The 24,522-nt window shown below is 38.0% G+C and overlaps 1 protein-coding gene across 6 annotated transcripts in view; it reads left to right on the plus strand.

Moving 5' to 3' along the window:
• The window catches only part of Rims2 (regulating synaptic membrane exocytosis 2), a 465,362-nt gene that overhangs the window by 14,046 nt on the left and 426,794 nt on the right, over positions 1-24,522 (plus strand). The window contains exon 1 of one of the 6 annotated variants that reach the window (XM_036208689.1): positions 19,707-19,735. The exons of the other annotated variants lie outside the window; for them this stretch is intronic. The gene's annotated coding sequence lies outside the window, so the exon portion shown is untranslated. Of the gene's footprint in view, positions 1-19,706; positions 19,736-24,522 lie in introns of those variants that run through there. 6 annotated transcript variants of the gene reach the window in all.

Consider the following 24,522-nt stretch of genomic DNA (forward strand, 5'->3'; position numbering starts at 1 on the left):
TTGGAGTTTTAGGCATTTGCTGGGGTGCCTGGCTTGTTATCTAGGTGCCAGGATTAGAACTCCAGACCTCATGATTCTGGAGGAAGTCCTCCTTAATTGCTGAGTCAGTTCACTGACCCCTGTATCTAGGTCTTTTTGACTGAAATGTATTTTCCTCCCCTCACACTGTCATTTCAGAAGCAGAAAGAGCAGACGTGCTTCACTGTTACTTGGTTTACCTCATGTGTTTGTTTGTAAAGTGGGAATAATAGGCACTTCAGAAGCTGTTTTGGAATTGAGTTTATACTTGCAAAGCTCTAAAAAAATTTCTAAAATATGTACACCATGTTTTTTTTTTTTAAATAAACATAGTTATGAAGAAAACATTGACAACTATAGATTGTTATCAGCAAATACTTTCAATAACTATTGCAAGGATGGTGTTACATTCATGATTAACTCTTAGATCTTCCAGAGTTATATAATATTCCTTTCTAGTGGCTTGAAAGAACACACATTTGTTATTGGACAGTTCTGCAGGTCTGAAACCTCACGCAGTCTTACTGGGTTTAAGTCAAGATGAAGGCACGGGTGCATTTTCTATGGAAGTTCTATCTGCTTGCTCATTTCAGTCGCCCAAACAGGTGTGTGTGTGTGAGTGTGTGCGTGTGCGTGTGCGCGTGTGTGTATGTGCGGGCACACACACACACCTTTGTTTTTTGTTTATAGAATTAAGATTCCCACTTCCTCACTGGCAATTGTCTAAAGAATATCCTCTCCTTGTAGAGGTCTCTTGCATGTTGCCCTGTTTCAGAGCCAACAATGGGTACTGCATCCTTCTTAAGAAGTCATGGCTCTCATAATTCTTCTATTGTCTCCATCACTTTCTGCTCAGGTGAGTAAGACTTCTCCTGTCCAAGGATTATTGTGATTAGATTATGCTTGCCTGTATCAGATATCCCAGAATATTATCTTCTGCTTTTAACCACATCTTTAAGTTTCCTTTTGCCACAAAAGGAACCATGTTCTATGTTCACATATTCCTGGGATTAGTACAGAACACTTTCTATTAGTCTGGAGTCATTCTCCTTATTTCTCTATTGAGCACCAGTGGAAATAAATTTGGACACACACACACACACACACACACACACACACACACTTATTTTTATTTTATAAGTATTTTGCCTGCCTGTGTGTATATGCACCATGGTTGTGTGTTGTTATTCATGAAAGTCGGAAGAGGTCATTGATCCCCTGGTACCAAAATTACAGTTGGCTGTGAGCTGCTCTGTGGGCTTAGAAAGTCTGGGTCCTCTGCTAAAGGGGCAAATGCTCTTAACCACTGAACCATCTTTCCAGTCTCTTTGCTATGATATAATATATATATTATAAAGTACACAATTTTATTTTTAGTTTTTAAAATGTCTTTTGTATCCTGAGACAGATTTCAGAATGAGATTATGCTGGATAGTTTTATGTCAACTTGACACAAAGTAGAGTCATCTGAGAGTATCGAGCATCGTTGGAGAAAATGCCTCTGTAAGATTAGGCTGTGGGCAAACCTGTAGGGCGTTTTCTTAATTGATGGTTGATGGGGAGAGCCCAGCCCATTGTAGGTAGTACAGTCCTGGATTGCTGGTCCTGGATTCTATGAGAAAGCAGGCTGAGGAAGCCAGTAAGCAGCACCCATTTATGCCCTCTGCATCAGCTCCTGCCTTCAGGTTCCTGCCCTGTTTGAGTTCCTGTCCTGACTTCCTTTGATGATGAGCAGTGATGTGGAAGTGTAAGCCAAATAAACCCTTTCCTCCCAACTTGCCTTTTGGTCAGGGTGTCTCCTGGCAGAAATAGAAACCCTAACTAAGACAGAGATTACATTATGAAATAATGTTTCATAGTGTACTTTTTCCTTGGGTTTATAATAGTATATCATTCTCAAATTAATACCAATATGATTTTCACTTTTTATTTACTTAGGAGTTTCTTTTTGAGTTAAAATGTTAGTCTTCACACAATCTACATGTTAAGTTTTTAAAATTAATTTTAATAAAATTTTACATACCAACCACAGATCCCTTTCTCCTCCCTCCTCTCGCCTGCATGTTAAGTTTTAAGGCTACACCTCGTATTGAGCCAGGGCTAGCTACGTCTTGAGATGGTCTCCCTGCCAAAAAGTTAGTCTAACTAGAGATGGGGTGGAGGAGTGTGATAGGCAGTATGGATTGTTTGGTGTTCTGAGTATCAAGATTAAGTACTCTTCCTAAATAGGTATTTTAGTCAATAATTATATTTCTTATGACTTATTTATTTGTATTTTATGTACATTGTTGCACATTTATGCTCCTGCATGTTTGTCTGTATGAAGGTATCGGATCCCCTGGAACTGGAATTACAGATAGTTGTGAACTGCCATGTGGGTGCTGGGAATTGAACCCAGGTCCTCAAGAAGAGCAGTCAGTACTCTTAACTGCTGAGTCATCTTTTCAGCCCAATAATTGTATTTTTGTAGAGTGTGAGATAATTTTAACACAGTTGAAGTAGCAGAGTCATTGACATATTACCATTGTATGAAGGTTATGTTAAAGGCTCAGCATATATTTTATATTGCAATGCAAGTAAAGATTTGTATTTAAATCTGTCATTACAGTATGGTTTTCCTTTTCATGTGTGTTAACTGCTTTCCCTATAGCTGTGACGGAATACCTGACAGAGCTACCTAAGGGAGAAGAGGTTGACTTTCGCTTACAGTTTCCGAGGATCATAGTCTGTGGGTGAGGCAAGACTCTTGTCTTGGCCAGTGGTGTCAGTAGCACGTGGTGTTGGCTCCTGCACATGGTAGGGCACAGGAAGCAGAGGGTGCAGATGAACCAGAAGAATGCAGGAATAGCTTTCCAATGCCTGTCCTGAAGTCTCCACAGCCTACAGAGTAGAGCCTCAAGCTGGGAAACAGATGATTGCATTAGTCCAGGCATTACATAGTTTGACATATTTTGTGAGGAGTCATCCTTTTCTTAAAATAAAGTATATATTTATGTATTATTTATTTTTTTTCTGATTATTAGCAAAGAGTGTGTTTAAATGAAAAGATGTACTTTGTATGTACTGTAAGTTCAGCTTCATAGACATGTTTAGAGTATGATCAGTTCATTTGACAGCCATGGACATTAGAAGTGAAATAAAGTAGAATAATTCCCAAACACTAACATACATTCATATTACAGCTTATTGTTGCATATGCTAGAGCAGACTAAAGTTCAGAGTCTAGTCAGAACACAGAAGTGCTGACAGAATTTTGAACAGGAATACATTAATATAGAGTGGTTATAAACAACAACAACAACAACAACAACAACAGCGGAAGAAGCTCCTTCCTCTATGTCTGAGGCTGGGACTCGGCCACTGTGGGCCCACTGTGCTCATGTGTGCTAGACTAGGCCAATAAAGTTTGTTCTTAGGAAAGCAGGAAGTCATCTGCAGAGACTGTTGGTGGAGAGGCTGGCTGTGCTCAAGGGACTCTTGGGGAGGCTTATTGGAATGCCAGTCAGACTTGCTAAGAAGTGCTTGGTGGGAGTGCCACTAGAATTTGCTGGAAGGATCTCCTGTGAGGTGCTGGGGAAGCATACTAGTGGTCTAATCCCACTGGGCATTCATAAGCTCCAGGCAGCTATGTAAACAAAAGCTGCAAGGCACTCAGAAAGACACCCTTTCTTCCTTTGATGTCACCATGGCTCCCTCTACTGACAAGGCTGAACATTGTGCCATTGGCAAAGGAGAGGTTCTGAAAAGCTGTGTAAAGAAAGGTAGATTTGGAGCCGAGAGGCAATCATACATTTTTAATAGGCTGACTGTGTCAGAGACTATGCTGTCCTCAGACACCCTTATGTTAAAGCAGCATTGATTTATTTTTCATGCTACATGATTCTTTTTCTCGGCCGCTGGGGCTCTCTAGTCTGTCATTACCATTCAGTGCACAGGCTATTATGTATACACACTGTCTGTAATGATGTGAGCAGAACAAAAGGGGACTGTGTTGAATTGCAGGTTGTCTCCTAAAGTGTCCTCTCAGATGTACATACATAACTTCTGCTTACATTTTGCTGACCAAAGCAGGTTATATGACCACACCTAAGTCAAGGCAGAGAAGAAGGATTCCCAGTACCTGGAAGAAGAACAGGACATATCCCTGTATGGAGAGAATTGATACTGGGAAAATTGGCAATATCTAGGGTAATTACTTATACTTTCCCTTAAAAATTTTGTTTGGTTTTGTAGTTTTTACAATTTTATAAAAATGGCATTGACATAGAAATGGTGTGCTTAGCTTCTGGATCCATACAGCTAAACTAATGTACAATAAGCCTAGCCAGTGCTTAGAACAGTGGCTGTCAGAAGAAACAAGCAGCAGGAAAAGGTTTGTGAAGGTTTGATACAAATTAAACAGTTTGAAAATTTGTAATAATTGATGCTTATACAAGATATTATAGAAAACAGGAAGTCTTTTAATCTCTCTGTATATAATATGTATGTGCATGTTTCTGTATGTGTGCACGGGTATACCATGCATGCATGAGGAGTTCAGAGGACAGCCTCCAGTGTTTATCCGCTCCTTCTTACCTTGAGACAGGTTCTCATTTGTAAGAAAGTTTGGGAAGACAGTCTGGCTGTCTCTCACGCATCCAGAAATTCTCTTGTCCCCACCTCTGTCCTGATGCAGGAGCACTGGGTTACACCAGTTGTGGGCTGCCGTGTCTGGCTCTCTGTGGATTCTGGGGGATCTAAACTCACGCCCTCATGCTTGAAAAGCAAGCACTTCACTCACTGAGCTACTGAGCTGTCTTTCAGCCCTGGAAAATGAAATTGCTTGATATTGAAGAAGCTGTTTTCAGTTTTGGTCAGTCTTGGGTAGACATAGAAAAATAAAACTTAGATATTTCAACTCTATCATTTACATAACTAACATTTTTGTCTTGAACAAATCAATTAAGCTCTCTAAAATCTGTAAAATGATAAAAGCAAAAGTCCATGGTCCCTAAACTGAAATTTTGATGCCAATATACTCTAGGATTCACATAATTTGGAAATGCAAGGGTGTGTAGACCATGTAACTTGTTATTCTTAGAGACAGGACAGCAACATCCAGTAAAACATACTGATTTTTCTCCAGTGAAATGGATGAACATTTACCTGCAAATCAAGGATTTTCTTAAGAGTGAGTTTTGTTTTCCAGAGATTTTTTTTTTATTTTGGAGTCACAGTAAAGGCAGTTAGTTTTGGGTTGAAGTGATACTGTATAGGTAAAGAGTATTTCAAGGGAAGAGCAATGTGTTTGTTTTGCTGTTGTAGGTGCCTTATGGGAGACCAGCACTGTAGTCTTTATTGATGATATCAGATTACGTATACAAAATCAGATCATAGAACTCTGTAAAGTATCGGTGCCGCCGACATGCATGATTTCACTGAACTTCCTGCTTCAGAACCATGAAACACACAGCATAAGAAGCATATTGTCTTAGGGGTGGGTACATAATTATTACTACTCTAGAGTCACATGAAATTATTCATTATGTATTATAGATGCCTTAGGATATTAAAGCTTAATTCTCCTAGTTGTTCATATGACAAAGTCTGTAAAAAGTATCTTAGTATGCAAATAAAATCTTCATTTCCCCCTTCCCACTGATAGCTGTGCTTCCTTAGGTTATGTTAGGGCTCCCAAACCTTTTTCATGTCATACCATATATAGGAAAAGAGATAGATTTGTAGTTTTATTGAATAATATGGACTAGGTTAAAAATCACATTTTTGTATTTTAGCTATGAGAAAAAATGCAGGGTATTATGAAAGATAGTAACATTAAATTGTAAACATTTTAAAAATCAAATCTTTTCAATATCTAAAAAGGCATGGTAAGTTGCGCTCCAAGAGTATACCTCTAGTCTTATTTGTCTGTTTTTGAAACAGATACATGTATTTCCAAGAATTTCTTTTGATGATCTCTTCAGGTTCCTGTTGGTTACCACTTATAAGAAAGTCTATACAGGTAGTTTGTAAAACCTGCAGGAAAACCCTTAATCTTTTTGCAAAAGATTGATGGGAATTCTTTTTGTCCTATTAGGATTTTGATAATTTATCTTCAAGTTTTACTTCATAGGTATTAACAGTTTTTGACTTTTGGTTTTCATTGACAGATGTAATGTTGAAATTTCTTCTGGTAACATAAATGGGTGTTACATATATGGATATTTTAAGAACTTAATTTATTTAAGGATAATGTTGATATCATCTCTCAGCTATATACAGTGCTCATCTAGTCTTAATTTCCCTTTTGAATAACACTATCATTGACAAATTCATCTCATTTTTCTGAAACTGAAAACATATTTCATAGATTTGTTCATGTGTGTGTACACAGAGGTCAGTTACTCTCCACCTTACTTTGGAGCTCACTGATTGGTAGACTAGTTGGCTGTGACAAACACTTTACCCATTGATCCACATCCCCAGCTAGATCATGCTTGTTCATTCAAGTTTTAAAAGCTCTGGTTAAGCCCCCCTCTTCCTCCTGCTCCTCCCTTCCTGTCTCCATCTCTCCCTTTTCCCTCCCTCTTTCTTTTTCTGTTAGGATACTGGGGATTGAGCCTCTAGGCCATGTGTATGCCAAGCACACATCTGTCTGCCATTGGACAACACCCCTAGACACTGAGCTTAGGTTTTGAAGTCAGTAGATACCTTCTAACAAATATGTAAAGTAGAAATCATCATTACAACATTTTTACCCATTAACTTGAAGGTAATTTCCGTTGAGCAGACAATATACTGAGATATGGAACAAAATAATAGAATCTTGATCTTATTTCTTTGTATAAAGCCCAAAGCTGTAAAAGGTACCAATAGTAGTTGTAGTCATTAGGAACTGATTAGATTCTCGAATTTGATAGCATTATTTTACATTAAATTACTATTTATAAAAGTTTTCTAAGAATTTCTCTGAAAATATAAAATTGTATTACTTGAATTTCAGAATCTTCAGAAAGGTTGTAGAAGTTTTCTATTTTCTTACCATTGAAGATTTACATATTTCAATGACTGTTTCAAAATCTTAGTTTATCTATTTGCATATTTTGTTTGTTTTTGATATGGCTTTGTAAGACAAATAACTTTTAAAGTCATTTCTCTTAAGGCCCTATAACCTTAGTTATTAACTAAATACTGTTACTACCTGTAGATTAGATTATTTTCTGCAATGAAAATTTTAGGATTTTTTTTTTTTTTTTTGAAATAGGCTTTCTCTGTGTACCCACAGCTTGGCCTAGAACTCACTCTGTAGACCTGGATGGCCTCTAACTCACATAAATCTGTCTGTCTCTGACTCCTAAGTGCTCAGACTCAGGAGGTACACCAACCATCAAACCTGTCTGAAAATTTCAGTAATTTTTTTGTTCAGTGTTTTCTTAGTATATTCTCATATGCTGTTACAATTATCAATCATTGGAAGTATTCACTCTTTCTTTGTTTTCATCCATTGTTTTAAAGTATAGTGTAAGTTTCTGTGAAGAGCTGTAATTGAGAGGCTCTATTATTGTGTTTTTTTTGTAGGTTTTTTTTATTCACTTATAACAAAGGTTAAAGTCTCTTGTAGTAAGGTGTTAGCTAGCATTGGTCACTTGCTTTCATTGTTGTACGTGATAACTTTTTCATGCAACACGGCATTTATTTACTTCGAGGAAGTGTTTTTATTATTGAAGCCAAATTTGAAAAATACAACACTTAGAGATTTTTAACTTTTATTTCAGTAAATACTTGAGGAGTCACATTATACTCATTCATTAAATACATTTTTATAAAGTTCTGCAATCCCTTTGCTGATTTGCTTAATAGAATTATGTTAAATATATGTGGTGATATATTGAGGCCCCCAATATATTGTGCACCCTAATAAAGCTTATCTGAGGATCAGAGTTGAAAAAGCCAGCCACTACAGTAAACATAGAAGTCAGGCAGTGGTAGCACATGCCTTTAATCTTAGCATTCGGGAGGCAGAAATCCATCCGGATCTCTGTGAGTTCAAGGCCACAATGGGAACAGAGCCAGGCATGGTGGTACATGCCTTTAATTCCAGCACTAACCATAGAGGTCTGGAGGTCTGTACAGACAGACAGGAAGTAATATAGAGAGGAAATGAGATGGCAGAACCGAAAGGCATATAGGTGTGGGTAGACAGGAAGTAGCTGTCTTTGGAGTCAGGTGTCGGTGAGGTGAGGTTGGCTGTGGCTTGTCCTATTCCTCAGTTTTAACCCCAATATCTGCCTGCAGGATTTTTATTAATAAGACCGTTTATCAATTTATCTTACAAATGTATTTTTGTTTTTGAAATTAAAATGACCCATTTTGGACTTCCGTCATGAATGAGTTTTGCTAATCATTAATCCTGTCTCAAAAGTCAATTAAAAAAGAAAAAAGAAGAAAGCAAGAAAAATGGAAGAACAGAGGACAGAAAAATGAAAGTAAACGCTGACAATTTATGTTCTCTATATGGACATCTCTAAACATGTATTTATTTATTGTAAGTGTATGTGCGTGGGCATACACATGCCATAGCACACATGTGGAGGCCAGGGACCATTTGATGGGTCAGTTCTTTCCTTCCACCGTTTGGTTTCCAGGACTGCACTCACGTCTTCAGGCTGATCACCTCACAGGCCCTCTAGGGATGTTTTAATATTAGGTGTTGCTGCTGCTGCTGTTGAACATAACGGTTGCTTTCTATGTTAGAAATAATATGCAGAGAAAAACTTCAAAATACTTTACGGATCTATGTAGAATAACCCAGTCGTGATCAAAGCAACAGTTAGATTTTGTGAAGTGATTGTGTGGATGGTCAGGGAGAGATTTTACTTGGCGCCTATTTAACAAGTAGTGTATGTTCTCTTCTTAAATCAAAAATAACCTGTCTCTTTATACACAGTTAAGGAGCATCTATAATATTCTCAGAGTAGTAGCCAGTGTGGACAGCAAAAGACTGTTTTGGGTTAGCTATTTATTCAGATTTTTGTTTAAACAAATGTATTTTGAGTGTCCGCTATAAACTAGCCACTGCACTAATTTGGGAAACTGGAATTGGATGTAGTCTCCATACTCAGTGTTTACAATCTAATGGGAAGAGTCATACAAGCAAATTATTAAAGCAGCTCTCACACTGTAATCCTAGCACTCAGGAGGCAGAAGGATCTCGGGCTTGAGGATGGCGTGGACTGTATAGTGAAACTCTGCCTCAGAAAAGTAAAATACGTAATAGCTGCTTTAAAATAGTCATGTTGAGCTGACATAGGGAGAGGAGTATGTATGAATATTGACTATTTAAAGGAGGCTTTATAACCAAAGAGAACATTCAGGCTAGCCTTACAGGAAAGTATTTAGTATATGTAGAATAGGGGCATTTTAAACATGTCCAAAAGATGGACTGTGAAAAATTATGCTGTCTTTTGGGGAATGGCTAGTGTTTCTCTCTTACTAGGACTTTGGAAGGTGCAGAAAAGGGATAAAGTGGTAGAAGGTAAAGCTGATGTATGGGGTCAGTTGTAGCCATTCTTGTATGCAACATCAATATAGAGATACTAATTTTAAAAATATTGAATCACTTGGAAGGCAGAGACAGGCAGATCTCTGTGAGTTCAAGGCTGGCCTGGTCTATAAAGTGAGTTCCAGGACAGCCAGAGCTGTTAAACAGAGAAACCCTGTTTTGACAAACCAATCTATATTATATGGAATCACCTTCATGCAGATGGATAAGAATTACTGAGAGAATAAACTAATGACACTCTTGAGTATAATCTGTCGATGTGGGTTGTGAGAATTTGTAACCTGCTTGGTGTGGATTAACTTGGTCCCCTGGAAGGAATATGCTAACTAGCTGGAGTTTAAAGTGCCCTGTTGTTTTTGTTTGAGGCACAGGAGTTTCTGGCCTTATGGGAAACAGTAGTATTTATATGACCATGATATGTAAGCTTGCCCAGTGCCTTACAGTTAAGGGAATTACTGGATATCAGAAAATTCATGACTTGTTATTTTAATGAGGAAGAAATCAGGGAAAGCTTGGCACAGTTTTGAAGATTAAAACATGACCCTATTAAAGAGGTTAATTCAATGCTTTATAAACTGGTTTCTGAATTTGTAGAGTGACTGTGTAAATTTGGACTGCAACTCTTGTTATGTGGTAAACACAACCATCTATATGTAGTTTATTTGGGGAAAAGATTTATTTTTAACTTTCTGGGTTTACATACTGATATTACTGTATTAGCTGTTAAAATTTTAGAATCACCTATTCTTCTATACTATGTTTAGAAGTTTGGATGATCGCACTAGTTTGTTCGATCTACAGGGAGAGACTTTGAAATAATAGTGGAAGGTATTAAAAAGGACCTGTTGAAAAATGTCAAGAAATCCTGTTGAATTAGTGTCATAGTTTCTGTGTGTGAGAATTCTTACTGGTGATTTCTCCTGGAACAGTCACTGTTCTGTATTCTGCTTCCCTATCCTGGGTTTGTCTTGTGAGTTTGTGCAGACTATTTTCTTAATACTGAAATTTAAGACGGGTCTAGTGGTACAGGATGGTAATCTGTGCTCCTTTGGAAACTGAGGCAGGAGTATTGCAGATTCAAGGCCAGCCTGGGCTGCATAGTGAGGTGAAGGTGTGCGAGGCCCTAGGTCAGTCTCCAGCCCCAGCCTTCTAGTCACCTATTCCCTGTAGTAGTGGGTGCTCTTTAAGGGAAGATTATATGGAATAAACAATCCAGTGAATTTATATATTATACTTACTAAGTATCCTGAAATATTTGAGGTTAAGAGAAACCAGCTGCTTTCATTTGAAAAGTTAAATTAAAATCTCCTCAGATACTGTTAAGAACACAAAACCCTTGTTACTCATTTTTTTTTTCAACTTCAATAGGAAATCTTATGGAATTGTTTTGGAACACATGCCTCCAATCTGCCACCAGATTTTGCAGCAGGAATTTATATAATCATGCCATAGCTCAAACTGTCTCACAATTCACCATATGTTTCAATATTTCCAATGTTTTCAAACACTCTCTTCTCTTCCCACCCTTTCTGGTTTACAGTTCTCAGCTTTGTCCCAGCTCTTACCCTGCAATTTTCCTTCTCTTTTCTGATTCACTGATGAGCCTGTTGGAGCCTTCTAGTGTAGAATTAGTTCTGTACTGGTTCTTATTCTGGACTCTTCTACACTGTGAAGCAGTGTTCATCCCTCACTCAGGAACTCTTGATTGCAGGTCTAAGTTCCGCACTCTAATCTCAGCACGTGTTTTCAGGACATTGAACTAAAGGTCTTACATATGTTAGGCACATTTTCCACCACTGAGCTACAGCCTGAGCCCTACTGTTTGTCTTTTACCTCTGTTTAATTTTTTTCTTTTTTTAAAAATAAAATAACCATAAGTATTTTTTGAATATTGATTTTTTTTGAAAATTAGATTTATTCATTTATTTATACATTGCCTGAATGTATGTCTACCATGTGTGTGTGCTTTATGCCCTTGAAGGTCAGCAGATGGCATTCGATCCTCTGGAACTGAAGTTAGGGATGGTTGTGAACCACCATGTAGGTGCTGTGAGTGGACCTTGGGTCTTCCTTATTGCTGAACCATCTCTCCAGCCTACCTCTGTTTAAGTGGTGAAAATTCCCTAGTAAAAATTCCCACTTAAAACTCTTGCTTTCACATGGTTTAGTGGAAATTTCTATAAGTCAAACCTAAATTAATTAATGTAAAGAGCTCCATTCTTTTTTTCTTGTGTACTAAGGATTAAAAAGATCCTCAGGCATTCTAGGCTAGGCCTTTTATACCAGCAAACAATGCTTTTCTGACTGTCTTCCTCCTAGTCCTATGCTTCCTTCCGATTTCTAGGAGTCAAGGCAGTGTGGTGTGTGGGAGCAGAATAAAAGCTTTGCTCTTGGTCAGCTGTGGGTCATTCTTGCCAGTTTCTAGTTCTGTGAGCTTGAACGACTCTCTTAATCTCTTGTGCTTTGTCTCGTTATGTTTAAACTGAAGTAAGAATGCCTATTGCACAGCACTAGGGAGGTAGAGGCAGGGTATCAGTAGTTTAAGGTAAGTGTGAGGCTTTCCTGGCCTATAAAACCTAGTCATGGGCAGAGAAACAGTAACAATAACAACATAGAACTCGTGTGTCACAGAGTTGTGCCAGAGTGCAAATGCGGGGTGTCGGTGCACAGAAGACATAGGATACACGTTAACAATCGGTCACAATCTATTTCAGGTCACTGGGTCGCCATTCCGATGTTCTTTATCCCCCTGAAGTTTGTTTATAGGAAGGTCAGTCTTGAGGGTTTAAAGCGAGATTAGAGTGAGAGGAAGTAAGAGTCTAGGCATGATTTATCTTCATTGAAGGATTTGACCTTCACTAAAGAATTTTTTTTCTTTTTTTAAAGCTGAGGATTGAACCCAGGGCCTTACGCTTGCTAGGCAAGCGCTCTACCACTGAGCTAAATCCCCACCCCACTAAAGAAATGTTTACTTTTTGTTTTGCTGCCCTGGGAATTCAATCTAATTATTGTGCATGCCAGACAAATGGTCTACCACTGAGGTACATCCTTGGCCCACCGAAGTGTTTCTAAGACTGTTGATAATAGCAGATTCATCTATTGGTACCAAAAAGTGTGGTCTTTTTTATTAAAAAATTAAATAAATAACATGTTGAAATTGGTGAGCCGAATCTCATCTGTGCTCTAGTGCTGTTAGTAACCTGACAGATTTTTAAAGTCTTATCATTACTATTTAAACATTGTTTTTGAAATTCTGCAGTTTATCTAAGCTCTAATTTGTACTTATATAGTTTGACAGGGGTACATGTATCAAGGTTGTTCATTAATTTGATCTACGAGTTCTGTGAATTCTGACCATCTGAAGTTGCTTCTTATAGATACTTTTACACAGTGTTCTGATTATCATGCAGAAATGAGAAATTCAGACTGTTCGCTTTATCTTGACTTTTATTATAAATTGAACTATAGCAACAATAGGCATTAAAAATAAAATAATTCTGTGTAATCTCATCACTGCCTCATCTGCACATTTGTTCACTTCTATTTACCTATCTTGTAGTCATCTCTGCATATGCTGTAGTATTCTGTTATCTATGCACATTATTAGGTTTTTTCTTGAGACAGGGAAGTCTGTTTCTAAGAGTGAGATTGTAAGTGTATCACCATTGTGTTTGACTTTAGAATTTTTGCTTTATTTAAGAGGGTATAGATCTGGTACAGACTCATTAAGACGTTTTCTCAGCCATCTACTTCAATGTCTCTCACTTGACAGGCATTTTCATTTAAGTGGGTCCCCTACACTCTGATTTCTATTTAATCGGATAATTAAAGTAATTGATTACTTTATGTTTGAGTCGTAGAGTCCTGCTTTGCTGCCCACACTTGCAGTGTTCTTCTGCCTCTGCCCTTTGAGAGCTGTGATTGCAGGCGTGGGCCACTATGTCCGCCCATTTTAATTTCTGCGTTTACTAATTTAGTGTGTGTGCATCCTCTGTGTGTATGGAGGCCAAAGGGGATCTCATGGGATTTGTTTTTCTCTTTCTACCATGTGGGTCCTGAGATCAAATTCAGGTCACCAAGCTCAGTGGCAAATGTCCTGCCGAATTGGGCCAGTCCCCCATTCTTGTTTTTTCTGTATAACAGCTCTGGTTGTTCTGGAACTTACTTTGTAGACCAGTCAGAGATCTGTCTGCCTCTGCCTCCTGAGTGCTGGGATTAAAGGCTGGGCCACCACTGCCTGGCTTTAAGTACGTTTTTAACTAGAGTTACATCACTTTCCCTCATTCAGCCCTCCCAGTTACCCTTCTTTGTGCTCCTCTGTGTTCCTCTTCAAATTGATAGTCTCTCTTTTCTTTGATTATTATTTTTACACACATATGTATATATCTAAGAGTATGCACGAATAGATAGAAATACAACCTGCTGAGACTGTTTTTGTTGTTTGTATGTGTGCGGTTTCAGGGTAACCACTTTGCATTGGACAACCAATAAGGGGGCTCATCTCTGGGAGAGGCTAATTATCATTCTCCCAGAAGTCATTAGTCACCTTTGGTTGTCTAGGATGGGACACTGATCCCCCCCCCCCCAATTTTTTCCTTCCTTGTTACCATGTCCATTGATAGTGGCTTTTGCTCTGGTCTAGTTTATGCAGTCATTCCTAAGAGAGGGACTCTTACTACAGATTGCCTGAGGTTCTAGCTCTCAGACTCTTCCCACCCCTCCTGTCACAGATGCAGGAGACCGTTGGGGCTGGGCTTCCCATGCTCTGCACTTACCTGTGGTATAAAAAGAGGATTTAGAATGAAGTAATTATGCTGGTCTAGCGAAGTGGAGGTGGTAGATTCCTTTCTAAGGCCCATGACCTCACTAGCCCCAGGAAGTTGACTAGATGTCTAGTACCAGGCATGATTTCTGTCCTGTTAACAGCTGTTGGTTGCCACTGACATGTGAGTACCACTTACTGCACCTTTATGCCTGTTTTCCATGCTGGTTCATAGGTGCTGCAGTAGCCAGAACTGTTGAATTGCGTTCCTCTCTTGGCAGCTGGCATAGTATTTTCTGGAGCTGTGGAAGCTAGATTGCAGGAAAGAGTTTTATTGTTTTTTGTACTTATAAGGATAAGGGCAGTGTTTTTTTTTCCTCCCCTATTTCAGTTATTTCTTAGGTTTCTTCTTTAACTCTTAAGTAGCATCAACTATTTTTCTAAATGAATGTAGTTTTTTCTTAAAGAGAAATCTGTAATGTCATATGTTAAAGTATTTTTCCTCTATTCTGCTGTATTGGCTTCTCCTGTGCCTTTGGCTTGGGACCTTATGCATATTAATTAAATAAAGCATTCCATTACTTTACTGTTCTATTCCTAGTGCTGATATAGTTTCTCTGTAAATTATTTTCAATAGAATTTAATTGGTTTTTAGGGAATTCCTGACAATCTTAAGATGAGGGCTTACTAGATATGAATAATATTAACATTTTGAGTAAGAGATTATTGCATTTACTTAGTAGAAAGCTTAATATGAATTGGGTTGATATTAAAATTAATTTCAGCTATTTCCTTCTTGGGTTCATAATGAGTAGAGTGATTTCATGATTAAACCCTCTTGAGGCCTGGTGGTGCACACCTTTAACCCCACTCGGGTGATCTCTGAGTTTGAGACTCGCCTGGCTTACATAGGGAGCTCCAGGACAGCCAGCACTACACAGAGACCCTGTTTAAAAATCAATCTCTGAAGATACAGTAATCACAATATAAAATAGCTGTGATTCTTGGTCTCTTAGTGGCAGTATCATATCAATAGTGCAGTGTCTATTTATGTGTCCTAAAGTGAGAATAAAGAGGTCTAGGCTAAGGTAAAGCTGTGAACTTGGTGGCAGTTATAGTCTTCCTAAGTTTTCCAGTTAATACTTGTAGTGTTTGTGGATGATATTTTCCTTTGAGCGCCTACTTTTTTCCTGCTCTTTGATCTCACCATGGCCTTTAGTATATGTGAAAAGCAATAATCAACTATGTATTCCAAATGGCAAATAATAAAATGACACTGACTTATTAACGAAGTAATGACCCTGAGCAGATTCCCTGGAGGCAAACTGTTAATTATTGACAACATTTCATAAAGAATGAAGGTGATGGTTGTATGTAATTACTGTATTAGTCTTCTTGAGCTCATAGATCTAGGCACTCAGAAGAGCACTGAAGGAATTAAACACAGCTTGCTTGAAGGATTTTAAGACGTTGATATTAGAAAGAAAGGAAAAAAGGAAAGAAATTTTTAGAATTATATTAAAATTTTTTAATAGCTGATCCCAATATAAACCAGAATCAGTTATTGTTGTGTGTCTGTGTCTGGGGAGTGGGTGTGGGGCATGAAGAGGAAGAGAAGTGGGAAGTACACATGGGATAGTGTTCTCTTCACCTTAGAGAGGAAAACATAGATGTCCTCCGTCTTTCCAATTCATTTAACTCACAGATTCCACTTTCTTTTATTGCCTGTTATTTGTTAGCCGGGGAAGGTGAGATTGACTTTGAGGAGGAAATAAGTTGTTGGACAAGAAAGTATGTGAGGAATGTAAGTGTATAGGACAGTCTTGTTCAAGGATTAGGAGGTGTGTGTGTGTGTGTGTGTGTGTGTGTGTGTGTGTGTGTTAGGGAGGGAAGGAGAGGGATACAGATCAACACACACACACAGTTAGCATTGCATGTTTGTGACTCAGTTATTTTCTTTATATTTGTCTTGAGGCTAAAAGCAGATAAATTGAGAATGGAACAGTAGGTAAGGACTCGATTGGGCAGAGGGATTTATTTGGCACAGCACAGAGTTTGATCTTGTTCTAAATATAATGGCAATGCAAGAAGAGCAGATGGGAGGAATGGTATGTGGGGGTAGTGATGGGCAGTGTTTGGATGGAAGCAGGAGAGGAGCATAACTCAAACAGTAGTGCACCTTTGAATGACTGTGACATTTGCTTTGTGCTCCCAAGTAAGCAGATGTTTTTTAAAACTTCAGATGAGTTAATATATCTTGACATTATCTTATTGCTATTTTGTACTGTATTTATTAGGCTTATTGTTTTGCTTGTATGTTGGTTCTATACAGTTGAAATTATATAACAAATAGAATCTAAAGGAAGATATACAAGCGGGGCCTGGTGCACATGTCTGTAATCTTAGCAGTCAGGAGCAGAGGCAGAAGAAATGCTGTGAGTTCAAAGCCATCTAGGTCTATAGAGTAAGTTGTAGGCTATCCAGTATACTATATATTGAGACCAAGTCTTAAAAAAGAGAAACAGAACAAAGCAAGCCACCCACCCAACCACTTAACCACCAAAACCCCCACACAAATAAAAACAAGAATCTAAACCAACTAAACTATACAACAAAACAAAACAAAATATAAAAAGAAAGCTTCACATTTTAATTTCTATCTCAATTAAATTATACTTACCTTTAATATTTGACATTAAGATTTTTTTTAACTAAAGTGTGCATTTGGTATTTATGAAAAAAATTTCTAGTAACAATTATGATAAAATGAGATTTCATTTTAAGACAGAGTTTCTGAGGAAATTCTTGCCTTTTGTGATTGAACTTCTGGTTATTTAAACTTAGGATGGTCAGATTTCTTTTGCTTTGGGTGTCATTGAAATGACATAAATATTAAGGCGAGAATAAAGAAAATAAAGAGACTCTTCGGAGACTGAGGGATGTCAGAGGAGGGCAAGAATCACAAGCATCACAACTAGAACAGGAAATTCTGTGCCTCTGAAGTTGTGTATTCAGAATACAAACCCTGTGAAAAAGAATATAAAACTGTACTAAATGTCACAACCAAAGCAAGTTTAACATGGGAATTAGTTAGCATAAGTGTTAATTATCTGTGTTTTCTGGAAAGACCAGTGACCACAGGAAACCGTCAGGGCTAGCCTGGGAGAGGAGGAGAGGAGATGGATGTCAAAGCAGGGGTGTAAGTGCTCGGGTCACCTGGAGCTGCGGGCTACTGGTTTAGAAAGCTGATAGTCATGGGGATGACTCACCTCAGATGGACATGTAGTCATGTACGACCCCCTCAGAAGATGCTGGAGCCTGCATCTACCCATTGCTACCCAGACACACTGGTGATTCTAGTAATTGCTTCTCTGCAGACATTTTTGGCTGTCATCAGGGCAGGTGAGCTAGTGGCAAGTGGACAGCTCCACAGCAAAGAAGACCAGCTGAGAACGTCAGCAGAGCTGAGGCTGGGAGACATGAACATCTACTTGTTAAATCAAGATGTGCACATTAGCTTTTGTTTACTGTATTTTATGTGTTCATGCTGAAATAAGATGTACTCCCAGGAAACTGAAAAAGTAGTAGAGGATAATCTTGAGCTCCCCCCCCCCCCAACCCCCAGTAATTGTCCATGTGACTTCTGTGCAATGTCGTCATAGTCACAAATTTGGTTGTGGGATCACCTGTGGGTCTTGTCCAGGTATGTGGTAGTAGACTGGTGTGGCTATTGTCACTGGAGCTGTAGCCCACGGGCAGTTTTCTCCTGAGTTCCCTGAATATCACCATTGTCCCTGCAGGAAACCAGGGACAGAAAGAAAGTACAGTTGTCTACTTTTTCCTGCCATCCAGTTTTCCTCAGTGCTTCCCAGTAGCAGGATGTAATTAGACACGAGGTACCAAGGGAATGTCTTAGAGATGAAGGTGACAGCTTTCAGGCCTTCTGAGGAAGGAATGGGCGGGTAGGACTAGAGTTGACAACCCACAAAGGGAGCACTGGAAGCAGTGATCAGGTAGGATTATTTAATCACATAATAGAAGTAAACAAAGAAAATTTGGTTAGTTTTCTGAATAGAAAGACAGAACTTTTGTTATTTTGATTTCTTCAAAGGAACTACTAAAAATATATGGGCTAATAGAAAAAGTCTGAAAGTGAAAGAATTCTCTATTGAAGTATCAGAGTGTTTAGTTTCAAGAAATGGAAATTGACCTTTTAACCAAGCCTGCAATTGCAGCACTTGGAACCTGAGGCAAGAGGCCTGCCAAGAGTTTTAGGCTAGTCTAGACTACAAAGTGAGACACTGTCTCAAAATAACCAAAACAAACAAACAAACAAACAAATAAAAGGAAGGTTTTAGTTAGTGTTTCTATTACTGCAAAGAGACTGTGGCAACTGTTAGAAAGGAAAACATTTAATTGGGGCTGGCTTACAGTTCCAGAGGTTCAGTCCATTATCTTGGCAGGACACAGTGGTATGCAGGCAGAAGGAACTGAGAGGTCTACCTCTTGATCTGCAGGTAGCAGAAGGAGCCTGTGTCACAGTGGGTGTAGCTTGCGCATACAAGACCTCAAAGTCTTCACAGTGACACTCTTGTTCCAGCAAGGCCATACCTCCGAATAGTGCCATTCCCTATGAGCTAAGCATTCAAACACATGAGTCTATAGGGGCCATTCTCTATTCAAACTACCACAATGACATTGCTTAACATCAAGTAGAAAATATATTTGTTAGAAGTTTATTAGATCAGAAAAGTTGAATAACTATGCCTTGAAAAAAGCAAATTAAAGGATTATCTCTGAATAGTTTGTAAAATTCATAGGTGGCCTCATCAGAGTGCTGCCTCTTACATATATTGACCAGCTCCAGCATCTGTTCCTTCAGGTTCGTAGTCTCAGAGGATAGATTGTCTGCTCAGGTTTGGGTTAGTTGCTCACCCTTGGACAGAGAAAATCTGGACAACTGGAGAGAAAACTATAACTAAATACTAAATATACCATTGTATTTAATAATCAAGTACTAGCTTCTCAAAGAAAATTTGAACTATAAAAGAATGATTACTAAGCAAGCAAAAAACCCCACAGGTTATTTATTATTCATGGCTATTTTAGATTGGCAGTAGGTAGCTCAAAATTACAGCCCCAAGTGCTTGTGCACTTGGTATGTAATTGACACTCTGATCTCTTTTCATAGTACTTCTGAGGAAGTTGTCATTATTATCCTCATTTTACAGATGAGAAAAGTTGAGAGGTGCACTTCTGATGATGGTGGATTAGGCAATTTGGACTAACCCTTCTACAGAGAGCAACTAGACAAACTGGATCAATGTAAAATCCATCTGTTTGAGAGTAACAGAGAGCTAATACAGCAGTGGCGACTGTGGGGACAAGACCCGGAGAAGAAGGAAACCCAAAAGGTGAGCTGGGGTTTCAGGCTTCTTTCCCCTATGGGAATGTGTTTCCAGTAAAGATGGCCAAGAGCCTGAGAAATTCAGAAGAGCTCTTGACATAATAAGGAATTTGGTCTAATACAGCTAGTTTGGAGTAGGAGTTACTGACATGGAGACTGGTTAATCCCCAAGCTTTGGGCTGTGACCTTGAGGTCTACACTTTAGTGGCAAGGATGAATCAGAAAGAGAATGGTCTAATGCCATCTAATGCCCATGGTGGTGTAATCTGTAATTGCAGCACATGGGAGATAGAAGCAGGAGGATCAGGAGCTCAACATCATCCTGTGAGTTCAAAGCCAGCCTGGCTTACATGAGACCCAATTTCAACAAAAGTCTACTTATACAACAAAGCTGAACGCTAATCTTGATTAGATTATAGATATCCAGGATTGTTAATGAATCTACTCACTAGTCAAAGCAGGATCATTCTTTCCTGGCAGAAAGTAGTATTATGCATAGTCTCAAAAATTTCTACCATTTATATTTATGTCAGTGACTGAGAGATGGCTTAGCGGTAAAGATCATTGGCTGAGGTTCAGGGCTTATTTCCCAGCACCACATGGTGATTTACAACCATCTCTAACTCCAGTTTGACAGAATCTGACACCCTCTTGTGGACTCTGAGCACCAGGCACACAAGGTGCACAGACATACATGCAGGTAAAACATTCATACACATAAAACAAATAAAATTCATACAATGAAACAAATAAAATCTAAAAAATTATTAAAAATATATTTTATCTTACAAATATGAAAATAAACATATAGTAGACAAGTTCATAAAACTGAAACTAAGGGATAGCATAACACGATTCTGATGATGGAGTTCCTAAGCACTGACTTAGAAAATAAATATGTTTAAATTAGCAAAATACAAGAAGGAGGATTTTGGCAGGGAACTGGATATGATAACGAAAAATATATGGAAATGGAAAACAGCAGTATGAAGTCAAGAACTCACTGACTGAATTTTATAGTGTTTTAGGTAACAGAAAAATAGTTAACTGCAAGGTAGGGAAGTATGTCTAGTAAAACATGGAAGTACAATATCAGGGAGGAAAAAGGAGGAAGCTGAAATAAGAGGCAGCAGACGTAGCTGGGATTTCAGGAGGAGCAGAAAGCTGAGGCGGACTCAGTCGTAAGAGATAATGGCTGAGATATATCCCCCACTGATGAACAGCAAGGCAATGATTGGCAAAGTTTTACAAACCCAGGAAAGCTAAGCATAAGGAAACCTTAAGTAGGCTTTTCTTAATAAACACCCCCCCCCCCAATTTAAACTTCCAGAGCAGAAAAACACCAACTTTCAAAGTGTCCCCCATAAAATCTATATCAGTTCTCAACAGAAAAATGGAAGTGTAAGCCTGGGAATGACGTCTGCAAAGCAGTGAGGGAAAAGTAGGAAAGAGATGGGTCTGATGTTACTCAGGCTGCCCCAACTCCTGGGCTCCAGCGATCTGCTTGCTGTTCTAGCAGTGTGTGTCTGTGGCACTGCACCCAGCTTGAAGAAAAACAGAAAATAGCCGAACTTAATGTTCTGCAAACCCCGCCCCCCAAATGAAGGCAAATTAAAGGACATTTCAGAACTACAATAGCTGAAATATGTCACAGCTCCCCACATAAGGAGATACTAGGGAAAATGACCTTAGGTGGAAGGCTAGAAAACAATAAAAAAGTTGGAAAAAATGGAAATTTAAATTGACAATGTAAACAAGTATGATGATATTGGGGTAAAACATTATCAACACTGCACCCATACAATAAGACAGGTAAATGAGTTAAGTGGTTTAAATTATGTTGTCAGGAAGAAGTTAACATATATGCTGGTTTAGTAAATCAATACATAGGATAATTGGTGAGTTTATTTTAAAATGACAGTAGCAGGATGTGTCACTTTCAAACGAAAGCATAGGTAAACCAGAAAGTACAATCAATTGAATCCAGGACGTCTGAGAACAGGTGGTAGAATAGTTTTGAACTCCAATTTATTAGTGAACTCAATGTGTGTTACCTGGCATGGGGGTGCACGCCTGTAGTCTGCCCTTGGGATGATGAGTAGCATGATTCACCTGTGAATTCTAGGCTGACCGAGATCGCAAAATCAAATAATCAAACAAATGTAGACACATTGTTATAAATTATTGATAGACTGGATAAAAATCTGACTCATCAGCTATGTATAAGAAATGTGTTCAAAGCCTCATATAGATATTGAAAATATAAGAATATGGGAAGGTTAAAAAATAAAATGATGTTAAAATAACTTTGTAGGAATTAACAAAACTAATTTATTTTATAACATCATCATAATTTTTATGCGAAGAATTGGGATTATTGGAAAGAAAAGTTTATAGACAAAATTTTATTCAGGAATATAAATGCAAATATTAGAAAGGCAGGAATTAGTAGCAAATGACAAGAAATTAAAAATATTAGAGAACACAAATTTATGTATTCCCAAGAGCCATAAGTTAGTTAAATGTTTGAAAATCAGTGTAATTGACAACATTAACAGAATAAAGGTATAGAAAACTGTGGTAATATCATTACATGCAGGGAATGGGCTGGGTAAATCTATTAGGCATTTGATTAAAAAACAAACCTCAGTGAAGTAGAAATTGGCAGAAATAGAGTTGTATATGAAGTAATACAACAATATCCTAGTGTTAGTGATTTCACTGAGTGTTCACCAGGACAGAAAGGTCAGAAGAGAAATATATCAGTCAGAGTTGGGGAAAATGATACAGCTGTCATTAACATGTGTTGGTATGCAGTGAATTAAACAAACAAACACACTCTAAAGTTAAGATTTTATTATGGCTTCATGATAAGGTCAATAGTTATGAAAAGAATGTATTTCTATATTAAAAACAACATTTGAGGGGCTTGAGAGATAGCTCAGAGGTTAAGAGCACGCGCTACTCTTCTGGAGAACCCGAATTTGGTCCCGTACCCACATCACACCGCTCACAACTGTCTGTAACCCCAGCTCTAGGGAATCTGTTGCCTATTGCTTTCATGGGCACCAAAACTTAGGAATACATCCCAAATGCAGACACATAACCCTACACATCATTTAAAATACTGAGCTAAATCTTAAACAAGCGAACAAACAAACAAATCCCACCTGGAAATAGTGAGTTTAGCATATGTGATTTACATCAAAAGAGTAGAAAGAAATCTAAGTAAAGGTTTATAATCTTTGAACACCCAAATTATGATACTTTATTTAGAGAAATTCGAGATTAATAATGTTGATAGATTGGAGTCTCCATGCAATTAAAATGTGAATTCTCCCCAAATTCAGTTTTAACTTGTTGAAAATTTTAGAAAAATGTAGCAAATGTAAACAAAAGCACTTTTACTTTAAATGACAGACTGATTCTAAAATTTATATGGAAATGCAAAGACCCCAAAATAGTCAGACACTCTTTTCGAGGAGCAGAGAAAGAAATTGACCATAAAAGAAGTGATGGATGAATTATATTACAATGGAGAGAGTTTTATTTAGATATCTTTGATTCCAGATTTGGGGATATGTGCCTGTAATCCCAGGATGTCAGAGGCTGATGTAAGATGGTTGCTTGAGACCAGGAGTTTGAGACCAGAATGAACAACATAGCAATATTGTTTCAAAGTAAATTACCAAGATACTTTTAGAAATGTACAGAATTAGTTTGAGAACAGGAGATATTTGAGAATTTGGGTAAAAGTTAAATTTAGTTGGAAAAACTGTACTTATACTAGCTTTTAAATATAAATATAATAGGCACTGGCTATTTTCTCTAATGAGGTTTTTTTTTTTTTTTTTTTTTTAACTTTTTAGTACGGTCGTTCAAGTAGGATCTTTTAAAATTCATTTTTGCCTATAAAGGATTTGACTGAAGTCTATTGAGTAATAGCATATAACCCAAAAGGGACTGTGTTCTGCCTTTTACTGGCTCTGTGGCTGTCGATTGATTTGTGTCTCTCCTTACGAGAATTCGCTGTGCTCAGGACACTTGACCTTTTATTTTATCGCATAGTTTGAAATCATTATTGTTGGGTAGGTAAATGAATAAATGCATGCTATTTGTTGATGTGTTACTATTAGTGGCAATCTATAGAAACATGGTTATCACAGTCCAGAAATTCTTTGATGTTTCTAGTTAGGCAAACTCAGTTTATTCCGATACTGGAGTTGGTTTTCAGAAAAGACAGTTTGAAGCTTCCGTTGAGAGTGTACGATGGTAAAGGACAATGGAGGTGGGTGTTGGTCAGGTCATTTCCCTTCCTGTCTTGTCACTCATTTCTGAACAGCCTAACATTCATGCCAGCCTCGATTTTCTCTGTGACTCTTTCTTACTGTTACTTAGAGGATTATTGAAACTTTACCTACCTTTTACATATAGTGTCAGTGATTTCATATTTTATGTGATTAATGAGCTAAGAACACTAAGAAGAGTTTCAACAGCATGCATTCCAATATCGTTTTATGTTATGATTTTACATTTGTATCTGCTACAGAAGACACACTTAGAATACTACTTAGTATTATTTAAAGTCAGTTAAAAACTTGAGGGAAAAATATCATACTTTGGACAGAATGGTCGTCACTTGATGCTGGTGGGCTTTTTTAGATTCAGGCCAACAGTCCAGATCTTTGGAAGCATACCTTTTTGACTTGGAACATATTTTCTGCCATCTATTAATGCCCTTAAGGTCCTACTACCTTGAAGGTTGTGAAAGTTTAGCAAGAAGACATATGAAAT

This window comes from Onychomys torridus, chromosome 16 (assembly GCF_903995425.1).
Source record: "Onychomys torridus chromosome 16, mOncTor1.1, whole genome shotgun sequence".
NCBI lineage: Eukaryota > Metazoa > Chordata > Mammalia > Rodentia > Cricetidae > Onychomys > Onychomys torridus.